The sequence below is a fragment of the Oxyura jamaicensis genome, chromosome 1 (assembly GCF_011077185.1).
Source record: "Oxyura jamaicensis isolate SHBP4307 breed ruddy duck chromosome 1, BPBGC_Ojam_1.0, whole genome shotgun sequence".
Lineage (NCBI taxonomy): Eukaryota > Metazoa > Chordata > Aves > Anseriformes > Anatidae > Oxyura > Oxyura jamaicensis.
The window spans coordinates 27447977-27470317 of NC_048893.1; the positions used below are offsets into that span (position 1 = coordinate 27447977).

General features: G+C 36.7%; 1 protein-coding gene across 14 annotated transcripts in view; it reads right to left on the reverse strand.

Annotated features, from left to right (window-relative positions):
• Positions 1-22341, reverse strand: part of FOXP2 (forkhead box P2) — a 438294-nt gene that overhangs the window by 300515 nt on the left and 115438 nt on the right. For all 14 annotated transcript variants that reach the window (XR_004752970.1, XR_004752973.1, XM_035333519.1 and 11 more), the window contains one exon: positions 4623-4705. The gene's annotated coding sequence lies outside the window, so the exon portion shown is untranslated. The remainder of the gene's footprint in view (positions 1-4622; positions 4706-22341) is intronic.

Here is a 22341-nt window from a genome sequence, read left to right on the forward strand (position 1 = left end):
TCTGGCAAAGGCGTCAATCTACATTAGACCTACTGTGCTGTGAGTTGCAGCCAGAAATCTGGAGTAAGACAGGGCAACAGTGAATGAGTGAGCGAGACCTAATAAAGCAGCAGTGAAGAGAACGAAAATTCTCCCTAGACACTACCATACACTGCTTATATAATGTGTGTGCCTAGCTCAACACACCAGTAGCTCCTTAATAAAGCTGACAGCTAAAATGGAGCTTCAAACTCCAACTTTATTTTACATGACAACTACAGTAATGGTTCTCTGTTCTCAGGCAGGCCACATTTAGAAACCTTTATCCAGTTCAGTTAAAAATTAAGAGTTCTCACCTCTCTTATTCATGTCACACAGAAAAAATGAAGCATAAAATTATTAAGATGCACACTACCTCTCTCTCATGTCATACAATTACTTGAAAAAACATCAGATTTCAACTAGCTTTTCCTTTAAAAATTCCATGATAGAAACCACAAAATAATCAGCGTATTTGAGCAACAGCTCATTTCTGAAGATGATATCATTAAGGACTAATTCCAAGAAATGTGGGGCATCACTCCTAGATGCTGTGAAAATATCTCCCAAAGCTCAAACTTTGTAATAAATGATGCAAGTTCATATTTGATATGGGCTGTAAAAAGCAGGTTATTGTAATAGTGCTCTTCCCAGCAAATCAGACCATTAAGACTGTACTTAATGTTCAGCTGAATTGAAAACTTGGCCACTTAAAATCCATAGTTTGATATTTTGTATAATAACAAAAATTTACTACCTCCTAGTTCCAGGAGACAGATTTGATTTTATCAATGTAAACTACTTTTTGACAGAAGTTACCTTCATTTTCATTGCATTCAGGCTCCCCCAAAGCAGTAATTTAGAGCTATTCACAATCACCCCTCAAAGATCATTCAATATTCTACAGTAAACTGTGTCTCTGTTCTAATACGATTCCTTAAAAAAGTAAAGTACTGTTTATGCTTCAGAGTCTTACTGGTGGAAACTGGACTGAAGATAAAGCCATTCAGCCCCCATCCAGTCACTTTTGGGAAAGCTGATGTATTTTCCTGTCAGCTGTGTATCCTCCTCCACCTATGCCAATATAAAAACTTACTTGCCTTCTGACTGGATGTGTGGAAGGCTTAGCCTTCTTCATGGACGTAGCTAATGCCAATTCATTACTCAGCTAATGGAATGGCTTGTATGATTTACTGCTATCTAATGTTTCACACCTTGGTCATTGACATGATCACCAGCAATGCGTCCTCCCATGGCTCTTAAGAGAGTTCAAGTTCAGCTGCAAGATAACTATATGAGTTATCTTTGTACTAATCTTACAGTATTTTAATGCAAAATTATATTTTTGCCCTATGCAAAATAACTATTTAGAGAGAAACTGGATATTTGGTAGGTAAACAATGTACATACATATACTGTAAGTGTACACAAGTCATGCTGTTTCAAATCTTATAGTATTAAAAAAGACAAGAATAAGCACATCTCCTTTTCCACAAATTGCCAAAACGGGACAGTAAAGCTAGATCAATTTAATAATAATTAATTATATAACTACAATTCAGTTCACTAACAAAGAAAATACAGTCAATATTCATATATAGAAAACTACCTTAGCTTTTTTGTCAAAACCTAATTTAGTCTGAAAATCCAGAAGTAACTGGATTACTAATAGTCCCCAAAAGTCCCCATTTAAGTCATCAGTCTAAAAATAGAACATTTTTTCAGTGCTTTTGTGTTTTTCCAATATGGGTTTTTGTCTTGGTTTCAGTTTTTCCAACTCTAACTCAGTTTTCTCAAACTTCCTCCTAAACTAAGTCATTTAACGAAAGGTGGAATAGAAAGCATACAGAAATCTTCTTGATGCTAATTAAAAAAATACTCATGAATGGAATTTTATTTTTATATATTTTTATCACTACTTTTACAACCAAGTCCTAGTTTTCAGTCAGTGGAAAGACACTTTGTCCTGCCATTAAAAAAAAAAAAAAAAAAAAATAAAAAAATCAACCCTATACTGAAGAACTAGCATTCAGAATTTACTATTTCCTCATGGACTACAAACACATTCCCTCTCCACTTTCACATATTGAAAGAAATAGAGACCAGTGCTAAAAATGCCAAAAAAGATTTTGGCTTTCTTCACAAAAAGCATTTTTATAGATTGTATTTAACTTCAAGTTATGGAAAAAAAATAATGGAGGAAACAGAATAACTGTTACTTTCCTTCATGTGCCTTAAGTTCCAGACGTATTGGAATTCAATAAAATGATACTGCCAAACTATTATAGATGCACACAAGTCAGTGTTACTGCATTTCTGACATTATTTGGTACAGAACACAGTAAATTTCCAGAAAAACATTTTTAAAAGTAAACAAAAAAATAAATTGTTGGCTCACCAGATTTCAATTACTACACAATTACTACACTTAAATGAAATAACTATGCTTCTACCAAACCAAACTGTTTTCCAAAATACTACTACTTCATAGACACTGTCTATGAAGAATCTAGTATTACCAAGGGCGTTAGACCTCTCAGACATATATGTGTAAATACATGATAGGAATCCAGTCATACTTCCATTGCTAGCTAGAAAGCAAAGAATCTGACCTTTTTCACTGGTTTCTCCTCTGGGTAATGTAAGAAAAAAAACCACTGTTTTGTAAATACATTGCTACATATTAACATATAACCATATACAAATTTCTATGTGATACCAGCATTGTCTACAGTATCTCTGCACAGTGCTGTATATATTTTGATTTATAACACTGCTAAAGTTAAAATTGTATCTTTATTGTATCTTTTTTTTTTCTCTCTTTTTTTTTTCTTTTTTTTTTTTTTTTTATAGTCTCACCAGAGTCATGCTGTACCCTTCAGGACTGTGCATTAAGTCCTTGGAAGAAGGTGAAATTAAATTGGGAGAAAGGAATATTCCTTTCTTATTACTGAATGGGTAAAAAGAGCCACAGTGAAACACATATCAGGACTCTCTTGTTTGGTACTTTGAGTTAGGTTAAGCAGGTCTGCGCTTCCTGCCAGATGGTCAAACTTTAGAGAACTTGTTATAAACACAGTTTCAGCACTAATTACTCTCACCATCATTAACTGCTCCTGGAACTATTTCTTACTTTCCAAGTCATCAGTCCATGAAAATGGCAATATTAAGAATATAGGTGGTTTTGAATATTTCATAATGCCTTAGTAGTTGCTACACAGGGCATACAGGGAAATGATGTGTCTTTACTACAGAAATAGTGGTGTACAAGAAGGTGTACATAGTGGTGTACATTGAGCTTGGTTGCTATTAGGGTGAGTTAGTTTTTTGTATGTTGTTGAAACCTGCATCTAGAAGATTCAGTACCTGGCACCTGCTGAACAAATTTTGAAACTTATACATGACAATATTGCCTAAAATTTTCAATTTGAAAAATGATGGAAATATACTCAAGGTATTTTCTACTCCTGTAGCAATAGCAAAATGTGAAAAATTACACCTACCACCTACATTAATTCTTTGTTGCAATAGCATGTGTGAAAAATGTGAAATAGATGCCAGTGTCTTCCTAAGCTCTTATCTTACACTAATCATTGGAACAAGCAAAGTATTAATAGTACTACAAATAGTGTTATTATTATTAAGTGCAGGCATGCCAAGTCCCAGGGTAGTACTATGTCCACACACAGTGATTCTTTATAGGCAGGTTCAGATAGTTAACATACACCACAGTTCAGACAAGATTTGAACTCATGGTCTTTAACATCATGGAATATTCCTGGTTCCCAATGGAACACAGGTAATTCCTGTTTCAGCAAACTAGGAATATACGAACACAGGGATTCATTACTAATCTTACCTTGTCTTTTAAGTGTTAAATTATTGTTAGAAAAATATGCAAATATAATCTAATAGAATTTTCTGAACAAATTATCATAATCTTAATGCAGCTGGGCTGTAACAAAACGGTACCGTGAGCCTTAACTCTAGTCACTGAAGTCGGAAGAGTAAGTAACTTAAAGAGCAAAAGTATAGCTGTGATCACTATTTTCTTCCTACTAACTGTACTGAATTCCTTTTAAAGCAGAAGCCAACCAAGAGATTCCAAAGGTGTTACTGCAGAAAGACTCAGCAAATGCAATAGAGACTACATCCAATACAGTATCTTTTATGAATGAACCTTTGTTCATGATTCTTAAAGAATAATCTTGCTATTTTCCCTTTCTTCTAGAAACACACATGGTATTCTTTTCCTAAGTTTAAAAAGTGGAATACTCATGTAGGGTGGAGCCAAAATCTGACTTGTTATACTGAAGTTTTCTTCACTGCACTCCACCTCCTCCAAGGTTCCAGAGACCTTGGTGAGACAACAATGTTTTCACTTGATTTTTGTGTCAGGTCCCCAAAAAACGGGAAAGCCTACATGACTTCAATATTCTCTGTTATTTAGTCAGAACACAAGTAGTCATATATCTCAGTAAATTAGAGGAAGGAGAGATCAGCTATTTGAATATGGACTGGTAAGAAAGAACAGCAATTCCTAGACAAAACAAAGTTGCAGAAGATAACACTCAAATAATTTGTAATGTTTCACGTGTACTCACCTCCTTCTTCTGAACCTCAATAAGACCTTAAACTTCAACCTTGAACTGGAGTGATGTCCAAAATCAATTCCAGTATCACCATCCTGAAAAGACAGAGAGGAATATTTACAGCTATTTAGATATCATTCATCAAAAGCAAAATAGAAAAGATGTTATCACATCCCCTAATTAGTTCCACTGTGCATAAGCTGGTTCATAAGTATTCTGAAAGAAAAAAATGAGTTATAATTTTCAATTTTTCTATTTTGACATAAATATTTGGGGTAAAAGACCGAGCGAGTTTAAAGAGAAAGATTCTCTTAAAGAGTAGTCATTTTAAAGAGTACCTTCACTATTCCACACAGAAATATAATTGTTCATTAAGTTTCTGCCTTGCAGTAGAGGGACACATAAGGCATCACTCAAAGTCTAGTCTTATTTTTTTAATTCTATTTTTATTATTCACAGATCTGAAGACAAGCAAGTAGGAAGCTTCCCTGAAGTAGTTTGTTCTTGACAAAGAATTGCACATAGTATCAACTACCAATAAGTTCAGTCATGTGAAGGAAGGTACAGAAGCTAGGAGACAGCACAACAATGAAATTTAAATCTATATGTATTTTAGGGAGGCTGAAAGGACAAGAAGAAAAGAACAGCTTGAATGCTGAGATTATAAGATTGCATTAAAGGGAGAGGGTTGGACAAGCAAAAGAAATAAAGACCATGCAGGTTTATAGAAAGTTTCTCGACATTGCAGCTATGCTACCAAATTAAGCAATGTCTGAGCACATTTCTGTTTGCTGAAATCATATGGCACAGACCAGCCTATATCTATGCTAGAATACTCTCCAAAAATACAGGGCCGGCATTCAAGCTAAAGGAAATGGCCAAATGAATGTCTGAAAAAATTCATAGCATCATAGAATGGCTTGGGTTGGAAGGAATCTTAAAGATCATCTAGCTCCACCACCCCCTGCCTTGGCAAGGATGCCACCCAGTAGATCAGGTTGCCCAGGGCCCCATCCAACCTGGTCTTGAACAGCTCCAGGGATGGGGCATCCACTACTTCTCTGGGCAACCTGTTCCAGGGCCTCACCATCCTCTGGGTAAAGAATTTCCTCCTAACATCTAATCAAAATATCCCCTCTTTGAGTTTAAACTCATTCTCCCTTGTCCTATCACTATCTGCCCATGTAAAAAGTCACTCTTCTTCCTTTTCATAGGCCTCCTTTACTAAAAGGCTGCAATGAGGTCTCCACGGAGCCTTCTCCAAGCTGACCATCCCTAGCTCTCTCAGCCTTTCTTCAGAGAAGAGGTTCTCCAGCCCCCTGATAATCTTTGTAGCCCTCCTCTGGACTCACTCTAACAGCTCCTTCTCCATATCCTTCTTGTGCTGGGGGTCCCAGATCTGGATGCAGTACTCCAAGTGGGGTATCAGAAGAGCAGAGTAGAGTGGGACAATCACCTCCTTTGACCTGCTGGCTATGCCTCTGTTGATGCAGCCCAGGACACAGATGGCCTTCTGGGCTGCAAGCACACATTGCTGGATCATGTCAAGCTTTTCATTCATCAGAACTCCAAGTCCTTCTCTGCAAGGCTGCTCTCAATGAGTTCTTCTCCCAGTTTGTACTCCTGCCTGGGATTGCCCTGGCCCAGGTGCAGCACCTTGCACTTGGACTTGTTGAACCTCATTAGGTTCACATGGGCCCACTTCTCAAGCTTGTCCAGGTCCCTTTGGATGGCATCCCTTCTTTCTGTATTGACTGCACCACTCTGCTTGGTGTTGTCTATGAACTTGATGAGGGTGCATTCAATTCCACTGTCTATGTCGTTGATAAAGATACTAAACAGTACTGGTCCCAAGACAGACCCATGAGGGACACCACTCGTCATCAGCCCTCACCTGGACATAGAGATGTTGACCACAATTCTCTGGATGTTGCCATCCAGCCAATTCCTCATCCACTGAATAGTCCACCCTTCAAATACGTATCTCTCCAATCTAGAGATAAGGACATCATGTGGGACCGTGTCAAAGGCCTTACAGAAATCCAAGTAGATGACATTGGTCAGACTTCCCTTGTCAAAATTTCTGGAACAATGCTAGTTTGCAAAGAGCAAAACTGTGGCAGGGGCCTGGAAATATTTCCAATCATGGCTTAATTTGCTAATATAGACATAGCCTTAGCACCTGAAACTCTGCGACTTCTGAAGTAGCCTCTCAACAGTGCCTCTTGGCATTTCTCCCTTGCTGACAAGGTCAGAAAGAAGCAGACTAAAGAGTAAAATGAATATAGAATTTTATAAAGAAAAAACTGCTTTCCCACAGTTAAAAAAAAAAAAAAAAAATCTGTGTTCCAAAAGGCATTATTAATACACACTTTGTTACAACATGTTTGGACATTTAAAAGAGTTCCAGTTCTAACTTCTTCCTTTGTTTGTAGAGTATAACAAAACCTGCTGGGAAGGTCGAAGTTCCTAGAAAACTGAAAGCTACCTGGCAGCCTCTGTAGTAAAGCAAGTGAAGAAGGAAGAGCAGAGAACGACAGGCTGGAGGAATAAACACTACGTGAAACCTCTGCACAGTAGGACAGCACTGGGAAATGAGAACGAAATCTTATGAGCTCTTAATACAAAGAGAAGAAAGAAGAAAATGTTAAAAACAGGTAAGGATCCTAAGGCAAATGGGAGGAGGTGAAGATGGGTGGCAATTCTTAAAAGTTTCAGGAAAGTAAAATATGTGTCAATGAAACTTTGTGTGATGGTCATGTGGTTATCCTAAATCCAAAATGGCAATGTCCAACCAATTGAAAGAAGCATTCACCTTGCTCTCCTGTTTTCTATTAAAAAATTGTATATGTAGCTATGCCTCTGAATTTTCTTCTGAACTTAAAGTCTAGACAGAAATACAAATTATGCTTATTTCTCCAACAATGTGTGTTGTCTGTTGACAGATGTTAGTACGTGGGCCTTGAACATCAGTATCTGTATTCTTTTTTTTTTTTTTTTTTTTTTTTTTCTCTGTATTCCTTTACTCCAAAAATGTTTCAGATAGATTTCTCAGTTTGGATCCTATTAAGCATCACATTTTGCTTCATCCCAAAAAGAAAGCCAATACATGATAGTTATATGAAATCTTACATCAAAGCATGACCTATTTTGGTGAGATACAGACTTGTAAGAATTTTTTTATGATAACATTTTATCATAATTATTCACTTACAAATAAGTCTTAATTTGAAAATAACTACACGTGCTAGTCTCAAACATTAATATTTTATCTTTGTTCTTTTTGAATTATCAGGATTTCGAGAACTTTCAAAAATCAGCAAAGAAATTCACAGTAGGAAGGCATGCACATAGTACATGTGACATGTGCATCAGATAGATGGCAGGCCTTACTTATAAACTTTCTTTTTACCAGTATAAATCTTTACCTTTAGAAATGTATCATTTGACCTACACTTCATTTACATTATATTCCAGTGCAATTTGCCTGAAGAAAACAGCAGTCTCTTAAAACAGTATTACTCCTGTTATAAACACTGATTTGTTTTCATTTTTGTTTGCAACATAAAATATGGACCTAGATCATTCCAGTTATTTCAGGTTAGCAACAGAATATCTCTACCCTCCCTCCAACTAAGCCAACATGTTCTATCCATTCAACCACTGTTGAAGTAGACTACCATCTACTCCCACTGGAACACTTTCATCAAGTAAACTGCAGAATACAACTCAACTGAAAGTCACCTGCATGCTGTCTGTCTTTGGCTTCTCATGCAAGTCCCTGAACTTTGAGTCAAACAAGCAAATACCACAAAGTTCTGTAATACCTGAGAAAGGAAAAGTGCATGGGTCAACAACTGAATAAATCTGATATGTAGATGTTCATTAGAAATATAGACTTAGAAGAACTCTACTCAAATTCTTCTCAAAATGATAAAATGTGCAACAATTATGATCATCCATCTGGTATAGAAGCTTTACAAGTGATAGTTCCTTTTTCAAATACAGAGATTGTTATACGGGTTGTGTAGCATTTTGTCATAACATATGCTGATGCTATACGATATCCTGCACTAGATTTTTTAAATTGTTCATTACGAATACAACTAACAGGATTTGGCTCTTATTTATGTGAATCATCACAGTTGTTTCAGAAATCACTAAAACATAATAAAATAATTCAAAATGAAATCCAAATTCATCTCTAGATGAAGATATTCCTTTGAAACTTAAACAAATACAATTCCCACATGTTCTAAACAATTCCCTTTAACTCATTAATTTAATTATTGCATTCATCTCCTAGCTCATTTTACATTTAGATCATAAATTATTAGGATAATTTTACCTGTTATATATTTGAACACTGTCTCTACAAAAACTTTTTTTTTTTTTTTTTTTTTTTAGATTACATGCTCACATTCTTTATCTTGGCTTGTCAGTGGCCTTTGGTACCTTTTGAAAATTTAAGTAACTCCACAGAAGTACACTAAAGCTCTTAAGCAGTTCTATTTGTTAGATAGCAGCCATTCTGATGTGTCTCTATTTCATGTCAGGCCTGCCCATGCACATTTTTTCTATAAAAAACATTTCAAATTGTGCATTACTATTTTATGTGGGTAATTGTATAAAATATTTCAACTCAACAAAGCATTCAGGAGTATTCCAGAACATGGTGGAAGGTCACATATATTAGATATGTGTGATAGATATTAGATATATATTAGATATGCTTGCTGTTTTGAAGTAATAAAGATAGGGCCAAAGACACAGCTGGTTTCAATGAAACAAGAATTACTTGTTAGAGACACTATTATTTTAATAGCATATATGTTCACTGGTATTCATACCTTCCACCTTTCAAACATATAGCCCTCCTGTGCAATTAAAAACAAAAGAAGTCCTGATTTATAATAGGAGTTTGGAGCAAGTCTTAATTTGCATTATGTCAATTAGACATCCTGAATTTGATTTGAAAATACATCATTAACATATGTATATATATTAGAAATATGAAATAAAAATGTTTAAAGTTACTTAAAAATCAGACTACATATTTTTCTTATATTTAAACTACTTGAAGACATTACTTTACACTTTAAAAAATGCATTTTATAGAGTGTTATGTAGATCACAGCACTGCAAATAGAAAAAGAAGTACTGCTTTTCTTCCTGAATCTAAGAATTGAGTTGGACAGGTTCCATGACTAGGTAACACTCAGAAAGCTCATAACTAGATGAGCACTACTGGATGCCATTATAATTAAAAAGAACATGCAAAATAATTAATAGTTATGTTTTATAATCATTCCAAAGTTAAATGAGCCTACAAAAAGACCTTCATACTACTGTGATCTCATTAGCTAATTTTTACATGCCACTCTACATTAATACTTAGACAGATGAAGGCTAGATTTTGTTATCATTGGGTACAAACAGAAGCGCTGCAGTTGTGGGAGCAAACAATCATTTTTTTTACCTGGCACAGAGAAAATAATTAATTCCTGAACACTTCTCCTTGAGCTGTTAACCTCCTGCAACTTTCTCTTTTCCAAAATTTTAAACAAAAGCTATGTACTTACAGAATTTCACATTATATTCCATACCACTAAAATTAATCTTGAATTTTCAAAAATTGAATTCCCTAATCAAAGTATCTGTACTCAATTAATCACAACATCATGCAACACTGCAAATAAATTGGTCAAGAAAAAAAATAATTACAGAAAAACATTAAAAATTTAGTATTTAATGCTTTAGGAATTGCCTAATGACAGAAAAAAAAAAAAAAAAGAAAAAAAAAGTGATGACATAGACCAAATATATCGTGTACTTCTGAAATGTCCCAGTCACTCTGTAAATGATGTACAAGTCATACATAACAGCTTATTTGGGTGCGGAGGGCTGAGAGGGGCTAAGTTGTTTTCTCAGTTCAGATCTTATTTATACTAAAAATTAATAGGACATTGATTACTTATTAAGACACAATGGAGAAAATGGAGACAGTACGAATAAACAGAAAGCCTGGAGCAAAGTCTTCTCTTTCCAAACCTTCACAGGAACATTGTCTGCATAGCTGGGTATACAGACTAAACCACCCCTGAGGCAGGTCTAACTTGCTTGACTTGTACTTACATGATAGATAACCCATGTTGACACTAATCTTTTAAGTATGCACAAGCCAATATCGTATTCATGGAGATTTCTGAACTATTTATCCAACATGTGCAGATACTATGCCTTAATTTATCTTCAGGCATGTCTGTCTTCCTTCTGAAAATATATAATTTACTGTAAGAGCTCAGAGAAGATCCACTTCCCACTTCTTGTTGAATTTTCTTATGCCTCCTATATTAAACTGCAGCAGCCTACAGTAACTGGGGAAGAAGAACATTAACAAAAACAAAAGCAAATAACTAGTCCAAAACTGTTTGAGCTACAATAATATTTTTCTTATAACCCAAACACAATGACATTGCAATTTTGTTTATTATTTACAGGATTACAACTTTTCTGTTTCTCCCATTTTTCCATATGACTTGATCAGAAGGGATTCAGGAACACTATCGGATAAGAAAGTAAAAACAACAACTTTAGAAAATACTATAAAAGAACGTTGATGGTAAACATCATAGGTTTTCTTATGTATTTAATTTGTTCTTGTAGAGAGATGTTTGTACAGATTTACAAATTAGCAAAGCATAAAGTCAAAGAGCACCTTACCCTTCTGCCATGATGTATGCACCATTATCACAGACTCATTCACTAACACTAGGAATGACCCAGGAGGTTTTCTTGTCCAAAGTCTTGCTTAAAGAATTGTCTGAATTTAGACTTGGTCGGTTAGGACATCAGCCAGACACATCTTTAAAACTCAAAAAAAAAAGAGATTTTGCAACCTAGCTTCTCTAGGAAACCTGTTCTGCTATATAACTGTCATTTAGTGAAAATGTTTTCCCTTACCATTGAGTCAAAGTCTCCACACAGAACATCTCCACTCATTCCAACTCTTTTCTGTAGGGAAAGTCCCTTCCTCTTCTCTGCCTTTCTCTTCTGTAGAGCTTGCACCACTGAGCTCCCATCATTCAATTTGTCCTGCCACTTAGCAGTTATTCTGCATGTGAAGCTTCTAGCCCCTGTTTATTCTCCATTCCCCAGAATTGCACCTAAACAAATATATTAAAAACTCGTTAAAAAAAAAAAAAAAAAAAAAAAAAAAAAAACAGTTTAACTCCGCTCCCAAGAAATGCAGATGGAAACCCACCTAATCAACCAAATACACAAAAAATCAAAAAATCCGTATGTTGCCCGAAGACATCTATTGACCACAGCCCTCACCAAACTGCTAAAAACCAGAAGGAAAACAGGGGAAAAAAAAAGATAAATAAACCAAACTATGAAAAATGGAAGAAAAAGTAACAAATACAGAAAGGTTATAAGATAACTTCTACAATTACAAATTCCTGCCATGAATACCACCATGAAAATACAGATAACCATTCCACTAATTGCAAACATCTCCATCAGCTGACCCTTAGCAGCATTTGGTAAGTAGATGTTTTCCAGTTTGGCTGAACAGTGGGTTACTCCCGCATCAACATGGGGATTCCATGGCCTTACCACGTGTTCAGTTTGGTCACCTCCAGGACTGCCTACAGAAGCAGAAGCAGGACTGCCTCAGAAGCAGTTCTGAGGTTGATTCAATACTGATCCAAACACCATGGTCATTGCAAAATACATCTGTGACATAATCAGATCCATGCAGAGGTCCTTACCCTAACACCAATATCGGGTATGGCTTCATTTGTTGTGTCTTTTGGAAAGAGGAGACTGCTATGTCATTGATGGTGTATTCCTTCTCACAGCCCGTGATAAGAGTAAGTGGCCTCTCTAGAGGATGCTGCTCTCACTTCTCTCAGTCATCCACTCCTCACTTCTCTACTTAGAGCCACACCAAACTGCAGAGAGAGAACTTGTACATACAGACCAGCCCTTCCCACAGAAGCAAATGCCTAATCCAGTCTTAAAATACAGCTATCCTATTTTCATACAGACTGCTTTAGGGAGTTAGACCAGGTGACCTCAAGAGGTCCCTTTCAACTTCAACTACTCTGTGATTCTGTGATTCGGGTTCATCTCAGACACGGAATCAGCTCATAAAAATATACAGATTTTGTATGAAAATAAGAGAACAACTGCTCTCGATTATCACATCCATCTGGAATTTGACAGTCTATTCATGTTAAACAACCAACACCTATTCCTTCAACTATAGCCAAAAGAGATGACATCAAGAAGGACAAAAAACATAAATATAACCCATATTCTGAACTAATCCCTAAAGACACCTAAGAAACAGAGCACCTTCATAACGCTGAAATGTCCCTACAAGTATGTTAGATAAAAATTAAGGCTATTAGATATTTCTATCTGTCTTGTAAGAGTAAACCTCACATTGGCTATGACCCAAGTAAATTTCTAGCCACAGTCAATAACTGCTTTGATGCAGATTGGAATTTATGTCCTTGAAGGGGCAACAAAAGGAAAAAAAAAAATCAAAAAACTACCACTATTTCAAAGAGGGTCACTGAATAAAAATGAGTAAGCTTGTTAAAAGGAAGAAAAAAGACAGCTACAAGAGTCACATCTTCACAGATGGCACAGAGACTGATTAAAGACACCTTTTGCAAGCTCAGAAGAAATGCATGCAACCTATCAAAGAAGACTAAGAAAGTCCAGAGAAGAGTGCTGACTTGAACAAACAGGATAAAGGAGGCTATTAGGAAAAAAAAAAAAAAAAAAAAAAAAAAAGATTATTAGAAAAGAAAGAAGGATGCTGTTCTTCTAAAAACTTCAAGTTGTGTCCAAGTGAGGAAAAGAGAAAGAATGTAAGTGTCTGGCAGGCTTAAATGTAAATACACATTATAGTGTCAGAAAGCCACAAGGGCTGGCAGCTGCACATGGGCTGGGGTCCAGGAGAGGTGGGGGCTGTCCACTGGGTGAGCAGGGCAGGATCTGGCCATCCCTGGAGAGGGAGCAGGGCAGGCTTGGGGGCAGCCAGGTTTAACCTCAGCCCAGAGCATCAGGTGACTCCACAGGGACAGGCCAGGTTTAGGGGTCAGGATCAGGCCCAGTGAGGGGCCTGCCACACACAACTACCTGGGAGTCCCTGCCCATGGCTGGCATGTGTGTGGAAGGAGCCACACAAGCACACACACACACAAAGTTGCTTTTCCACCTGCTGATCAGACAAGTTACTAGGTCAAACTCCCTTCTTACAGAGATACAGCAGAGGTTCTGTCTTAAATTGAAATGCTGTTAGAGAAGACTAGAGCAAGAAGACAAACTGAGCTCTAAGAAATTGTTTCACTGGAGTTCATGCCATCAACAGCTCTAAAGGAACATGAGTATGAAATAGATGAACTTGTAAGAGCTGACAAATGGCATGAAAGACAATTGACGGTGAATATGAAATAAAATAAAAAATCTAGAGGAGATGCAAAAAACTACAGATCAGTACACATGAAGTTCACACCAGGGAACTCAGGAGAGACTACAACAAAGAATATGTTCTTGTCAATATATATGGGGAAGAGTCAACATTCCAGTATGAAAAGAAAAGCCATGTCTCAAATGATCACAGTTTTTTGGAGAAGTCACTCAGAAAACAAGGAAGAGAGATCAAATTGTAAGCCATATATTTCCAAAAATCATTTTATAAGCTCACTTACCCAAAGGCTCTAAAAAATGTATGGGAAAAAAAAGGCACTGCTTAAAATGATTAGAAGAATGGATATTAATAAGAAGAATAAATGACAGTTTGCAGTATGTCACAGAAGGAGATTAGCAATGGAGACCCAAGGCACCTATCTGGTAGAAGACTAATGATCTTCAGCATATTCAAAAATTACATAGAAAGGGAAGTGAGCCATGATGTGACAATGTCTAACACTAAACCAAAGGCAGTGAAGATGAGGACAGACTGTGAAGAACCACAGAAAGAAAATATATTACTGAATGTGAAGTGATAAATAGGAGGCAATATTAATAAGAAGAAATGTACAATTACTTGACTGTGGGAACAATAAACTTCCAGCCACGTCCAAACTTGTGTGAGATTTGCTGCTCCAGCTGGGTCCATATGAATTTATGGGATTTTATGTGATTCATCCCAGGGTACTCAGAAAGCTGGTTGATGTCATTGCAAGACCTCTCTCTTATTTTTCAACAGTCTTTGGAATCTGGACAGGTCCCAGTTGACTGGAACCTGGCAAATGTTGTCCCAATTTTCAAAAAGGGTAAGAAAGAAGACCCTGGTAATTAGAAGCCTATCAGTCTCTCTACAGTACCTGGAAAAATTATGGAGAAGATTATTCTGGGAAATTTTGAAAAACACCTTGAAAAACAATACAATCATTGGTCACAGCCAACATGGGGTCACAAGGGGAAAGTCCTGTTTAATGTACTTAATTTCCCTTTATGACAAGGCTACCCAGCCAGCTGACCAAAAGAAGATAGTTGATGTAATCTTGATGGATTTCAGCACAGCTTTTGTTACTGTTCCTCACAGAATCCTTCTGAACAAAATGTCCAGCACACAGCTAGACAAATACATAATACAATGGTTGAGCAACTGGCAGATGGATCACACTCAAGAGGTTATAGTAAATGGGGTTACATCAGGCTGGCAGCCAGGCATTAGGAGGGTTTCCCAGGGCTGCATTTTAGGGCCAGTTCCCCTTAATGCTTTCATAAATAACTTGGATACAGGACGTGAAGGTATACTAAGTCTGCAAACTATATACAAGGGAGCTGTTGACTCCCTTGAGCACAGAGAGGCTTTGCAGAGAGATCTTGACAAATCAGAGGGCTGGACAGTCACCAACCACAAGTACCAAATTCTGTGTGTGGAAAGGGCGACACTGGTCGTACATACAGACTGGGGTCTGAGAGGCTGAAGAGCAGACCCACAGAAAGGGATCTGGGAGCTCTGGTTGATGCAAGTTGAATATGAGCCAGCAGTGTGCCCTGGCAGCCAAAAGGACCAACTTTTTTCTGGGGTGCATCAAGCACAGTGCTGCAAGCTGGCTGAGGAATGTGTTTGTCCTACTCTGCTCTGTGCTGGTACAGTCTCACCTTGAGCACTGTGTGCAGTTCTGGGCAGTTCTGGGCACTACAATAAGGACATAAAACTGTTAAGAGTGTATCCAAAGGAGGGCTACAAAGATGTTGAAGGAGGGGAAGACGCATGAGGGGCAGCTGAGCTCACTCACCCTAGAGAAGAGGAGGCTAAGGGGAGGCCTCATGACGGCCTGCAGCTTCCTCACAAAGAGAGCGGAGGGGCAGGTGCTGAGCTCTGCTCTCTGGGGACACTGACAGGACCTCAGGGCACAAAGCTGTATCGGGGGGCATGAAATGTTCAGACTAAGTGTTGGGAAAAGTTTCTTCACCAAGAGGGTGAAGAGCAAGCAAACAAACAAACAAAAGTGGTTTCTTACAAATCATATAGTTGAGCTCCAGAGCAGTAGAGATGCTGAAGTCCTTGATAGATCTATGCTGGCTTGAGCATCAAACACAACTGTAGGCCACCCACCCATATGCTAAAAAGTGTCTTGTATTATTTTCTGTAGTATAAATAATGACATGCTTCTTGGATGCAAAGGTTAAATGTGTTTAAAAAAATTTTGAAAGACTAGATAGAAATAAGTAGCTTCCTGGAGACCAAAAGGCACTAATAACTACAAAAGGTAAGAGCTGTCTGAGAGAAGGAGAACTGGCACTGGTACGTCTCATTTTCAGGGACATCAAGGCATCAAGCTGTAGCTATGCCCAGTTCTCAAGAAGCTCATGTCCCACTCATGTCCTCCCTCATCTTTCATTGCGCCATCACTTACACAATGGGATCTATTTTCTTCCTGTAAATTAGATGAATCTAAAAGCATACTCACTGATGTCCTGATCCTCATTTGTAACTAATGAATGATAGCCATCAAAAAAAAAAGAGGCCTTGTTCCTAGAAAGCAGAAGAAAGGCAAACAGAGTGTGCCCTAAGTTCTGGAGAGTGATTGCTGCTGCGTCATGCTGGTGGAGCCATATGCTGCTACTAAATGCTGCCTTCAGCCATGACAGTGGTATGGCTGGTTACAGCTGGTCAACAGAGACCTGTGGCTTATTAGACATACCAGATGCTGTGTTACTGTCCTCTATGAATGTGGCCTTAAATTTCAAGAGAGTCCAGGTCATCCACTTTGACTTTTAGGCATTTCCAAACACATTACTTTTGGATGAACTTATTTGATAATGTTTTTTGGTTGTACTTGCATTTCAGCCTCTGCAGAGCAGAAAGAAAAAAAAAATAGGGGGTATGAAAATAGCAGCTACTGACACCTATACAAAATCACAGGACAGGGTACTAATGGAAACTGGACCTTTTTGACTTTCCAGTCTTTTCTTCTCATACAGTTTTTATGGAGAGATGATACTAGAGAAATGGAGTGCATTGAGCAGGAGGATAAGGTATGTGACAGAATACTTGGCACCACTTTGCTTGAGAAGAAGGGAAAAGCTGCAAATGAATCATACACAAAGTATTTCAAACATGAACCAGAAAGAATCTTCATGTGATTTTGAGAGAACTCTCTCAAGATCTCTCTCAACATTCATGCTCAAGGATACATAAAAGGGATTATTCATAAACTTTATATTGTGCAAGTAAACTAAAAGGTACATGTTCAAATATGTAATCTACAGGGTATACCACCTGTAATACAAAGATCCTTTTCCTTATTAATTATGAAGAAAAAAAAAGCTATTATCCTTTAAAAATATTTTTCTTGTGAATATTTCATAAATTGTTTTCTGTTTTCCTGAAAGATTTATGCCCATCCCATATGACAAAAGCTACATAGGTGCACCCCAAGGAAGTCAATCACTTTTTCTTTAGCAGAAATTTTCATTAACAAAACAAGATCTTCAGTCAAGAAAAAAGAACATTTCACATGTAAGTATCCTTTTTTGTTGTTGTCCAAAAACAACATAAATGCTCGTGTTATTTCTAATTATAACTGAAGTCACTGGTATTATATTAACATGTACATGCTGTGGAGCAGGATAAGAACATCAGTAAAGACACATGAGTATAAATGTAGTCCTACTGATCTCCCTTAACAGTCAGTACCAAAGTGAAGTATGTAATAACTTGCATATTTTATGATGAAAAATTTGCATAAGTGTTTAGTTTCTAAGTTAGAATATACATTAAAACATAATTACATGCTTTTTCAATTATTTTTTACTTGGTTGCTGTAAGCAGTTGCTCTGAAACACCCTGCTTTGCTGAGAAGAGCCACACTCTTCTCAGATTCATTGCAACTTTCTGAACAAGAACTTCAAATCATGTGAAGAAATCTGAATTCATCTTTTCAAAGCACAATGTATATAGGGTCCAAATGTTGCCTGTAACTTTTGGGAAACTGTCTGACGTAACTGCAGAGCTGCAGTACAACTCCCCACATTCAGCAGGTTACATACAGAGGTATCTGTATATATCTTCTTCAAGTTTTTAATTGCCTTTTGGATGATATTGCCACAGCAGCAAATCCTCTTACCCCAGTGATTTAAAACAATGGTAAGAGCTAAAGAAACAGTGACCAAAGCATGCATCTTTGATTTTCATAAGATAAGAAATTATATTTGCTTATAAAGAAGCAACTGTGTGGAATGAATTTTATCTATTCAATGGATTAAGAAAAAAAAAAAAGTTTAAAACAAAAAGAAGGGCACAAGTTAATTTAAGCACTTATATAAATCCTCATTTCTGCATCAAATTGCATAATAAATTAGTAAAAAAAATCCCATAGCAACATCCTACACTGTATGATGCACATGCTACTCATGAAACACAAAATATTTTCTATTGGAAACATACAAATCAAAACATAATGGGAATGTGGATAGCTTTTATATTTTAAAAGTAATAAATTTTCTTGTACACAGACATTTTTTCTATTTATACTTATCTTGTGACTTTCTTCAATCAATCAATCTTACATGAATAAAATGGTCCTCATATAAACACCTCAGGGCACTGTACAAACTCAATATGAAATAAATACACAAAAATATTAATAAGCTAAATTACCTGTTTTTGCTTTCAAAATTATTAACATATATTTTCTTTTTAAAAGGGATGATTGAAATATGAACATTAAGAGAATCATGGCAAGAGAGTACTTTACTTCAAAAATGTGTGGTGTGATTACTTCTACCAGTAACATGATTTGCTTTGGCTGTGGCAGAGCAAACAATTTTTAATTTACAACAATTTGCTGAATAACATCCTGTGGAAATTCTAGTCATGGATATAAGTCTGATCTAATGTCCCAAAAGGAATATATTTCCACTTACTCATTAGGACTCATTAAAAACTGTCAGGTAAAATACAGACTGTTCCTAAACTGTTTTAATCTTTACACATAATCAGTGGCACAAATATATGGTCTCTAACACACAGAAAGTAAACAACCACCCCATAAAATCAGGAATACAAAACAGAAAAGCTTACATTTAAATTCCGCAGAGAACTGATGATAGAGTATCTTAACCAGTTTTAAGCTTCCAGATCTTACTGTGCCATGAACAACGGCCTCTCCTTGAATAAATGCAGTTCATATTTTTTTACCATAGTCTAGCAAAACTAATTTTACTATGGTAACAATGTGCTTTCCTGATTTACTTTCTGGGGTTTTAGACCAAGTAGGCCAGTCCCTACCTAGCCCCAAGCCCCTTGTCACACATCTCCTTTGGCAGAACAGCACTTGCTAATGTCAGCAGACTTCAAAGGAGCTATCTTCATTTAAGCTTTTGTTTCTCCCTTCACCCCAAAACCTAGAAAAACATGTCACTTTTGCTGACAAGCTTCACAAATTTCCTAGAAGAAATGGGAAATATTTCTATTCAAAACCAAGAGATGAAAATGGGATAAATGGTGACAGAAGTGAAGTGCAAAAAGCAAAAGAGGACAGTGAGAGAAAGCTGTGGAAGTCACGGTATGTACCTGCTGGGACAGGAAAAGAAGGAAAGAACAAGTGTTGGAGGCAAGTGTGTTCCTGCTGGGTGGCCTGGGCTGTAGACTCTTACTGCTTAGGGATAGCTTTGGGTACTCATGTGACCATGCACGTACAAGGACAAACATGTAATTCCAGTACAGTAAATGAACGAGATCAAGTAAGTTGGCATTTGAAGCATGCAGCTGGTCTGTCACACCAGAGCAGATGCACTTCAGATGCTACTCAGCAGCATCTTTTCCACCTGCTCTTATTTGCAGCCTTGTGCAGTGTTAACAGGAAAAATGCAAGCAGCTGAAAAATTAAGTAATATAAGAAGAAGATAGGAATAAAAAAAGGAAAGGCAGATGATGGAGAAGAAGAATGAAAACAATGAAAGAATAAACAGAGAAAATGTCAAAATGTGGATAAAGACAACCACCAATATGCTGGTGTCAAAGGTAAAGTAAGAGATTAAAGTCATGTCTTCCAAATGTCATGAAACATTTATTTAAATTTGATCCTGCTACCCTGCACTGCATTGTAAAAGGGCCTTTGGACAACTGTCTACCAGCAGTCACAAGAAGAGCTTGCACTGCAGTAGCTGAATACCGCCCACAGGAAATTTAAACTGTCCTTGATTTAAAGCAACTGAAACTTTTCAATGAAATACAAATACATTTAATTTCATTTGATGTTACCATTAAACGCTGGAGTATAAGGAGTGCTTTCTGCAATACTAGGTGGATGAGATTTCCAGGCTAGCAGTACATCAGCTGGTACTGATGTAACTAGGCTACCCTTCATAGTGAAATTTCCTCTTATTTCAGCAGAGCCAAAACTGAGCACATCTGAAATTCTGTCATTTGTGGATTCCACAACTGGGATTCACGTAGTGTTGTTACCCGTGATTTCTGCTCCACTGTACAGCTTTCAATAGGTATGTTTTAAGGGGAAATAAATACACGGAAGGGACCACTTCAACTCAGCATCCTGTTGAGTCTACTGACTGTGGCTCTTGCCTGAGACAAGCAAAGATCTGGCCCTTGAGTTCATAATACTCCTAACTCTATATACAAGTCTTTCTAAGGATTCAAGACAAGTGCAAAATGTCCTTCATTCCCATAACTCTGCAAACAGTGTCCCAGGTAACCCCAGCTGGCCTCCAGCTGTCACTTCAGAAGGGTGCAGATTTCCCATGTCATATCTGCCAGCCCTCATGGGAGATCTCAAATTTGCAGGACACAGAATCAAACCCACCACGTTAAGTATAAAAAGACCATGCTACCTTCAGCAGATTTCACATATTTTTATAAGACGTCAGCTGTAAGCAACATTCAAAATCTGCTTGGCTATTTTTTTACATTTAGAAACTTATCTGAGGGTTACCCAAATAATTCCATACTCTTCCTTTATTATTAATTATTATTATTATTTTTATAATGAATTTATAAATTATTTCCCTGATTCCAAACTCTCTATACAATCTATTTCAACTTTAGCCCAACTAGTTCATGTAAAATACGTTTTAATATGTTTAATGTTTATATTAATCACAAAGCAAACACATGAATTTTGGTGACAAAATCCAACTTCATTTTGTCATGTGCTAGGTACTAAAACTGTGTTCACTGATACACAGAGAAAAAAAGTATATTTGCAATATATTTTTAATCTCTTTCATTGCTGAAGTCAATAAGCTCTGACCAAAATTACTATGGTTAATTCTTTTGTTTCTTTTTCAGTCATTGAAGTGTAAAATAGAGGGATTTTAGTCGGTATTAAATGTTAATTCCAATACAAGTATAAATTCAGTATTGCTTGTGCAGCTCTGTACTGTTATATGTGAAGAGAATCACAAAGCAACAGGTGACTTATATTGTTTGACTGGCTATTGCACAAAGTGATAATATAGTATTGCATTTTCATTTGGTAGCCAAAGTTATCAAATTTTCAAAATTTCCACAGAGGTAAGGTATATAAAATCAATTGAAAGGTACTATTCTTAAAAAATAAAGCGAAGTAAAGTAAAATAAATCAGCTGTTGTACCCTTCAGTGAATCAAGAAGTGCCTTCTACAATTATATTTTAAGACTTTTCACTTAGTGATATGCATGCAGGGATTTATACCGAGGAAACAAATAGCAATCTTATCCCTGGCTACTTTTATTAGTTTTATTTCAAACCACAGATCCCAGAATATGTAGAACTAAAAGAGAAAGACAATAGAGGGCAAAACATAGGAAGTGTACAGGAGGAACACATAATTTCAAAACACAGTTTCTTCATCTCTTTCAAGCAATTGTCCATGTGTTTTGTTTATAATCCTAGAAATTTACCTAGATGCTGTACGTTATCTCCAAATTCTATGAGAACATTAATGGCAAAACTACTTTCCCAAATTCAGTTGACAGAAAGTACAGCATAGTATGTCTGGTGGAATGGTACAAGAAGATCATCCATCATCACTTTTACGATGTACGGTGGTGGGATTACAGCACAGTCAGGGCAACACTCAGAGAGTTTATGAAGGTACAAGACCACAGAGCAACCTGAAAGAACCTACTTTTTGCAGGCAAAAGACAAGAGTTTTGTAGCAGCATATGGATTAAGCCCTTTGTCCTCTCAAACTGAGCTTCCAATAATAATAATAATAATAATAATAATAATAATAATAATAATAATAA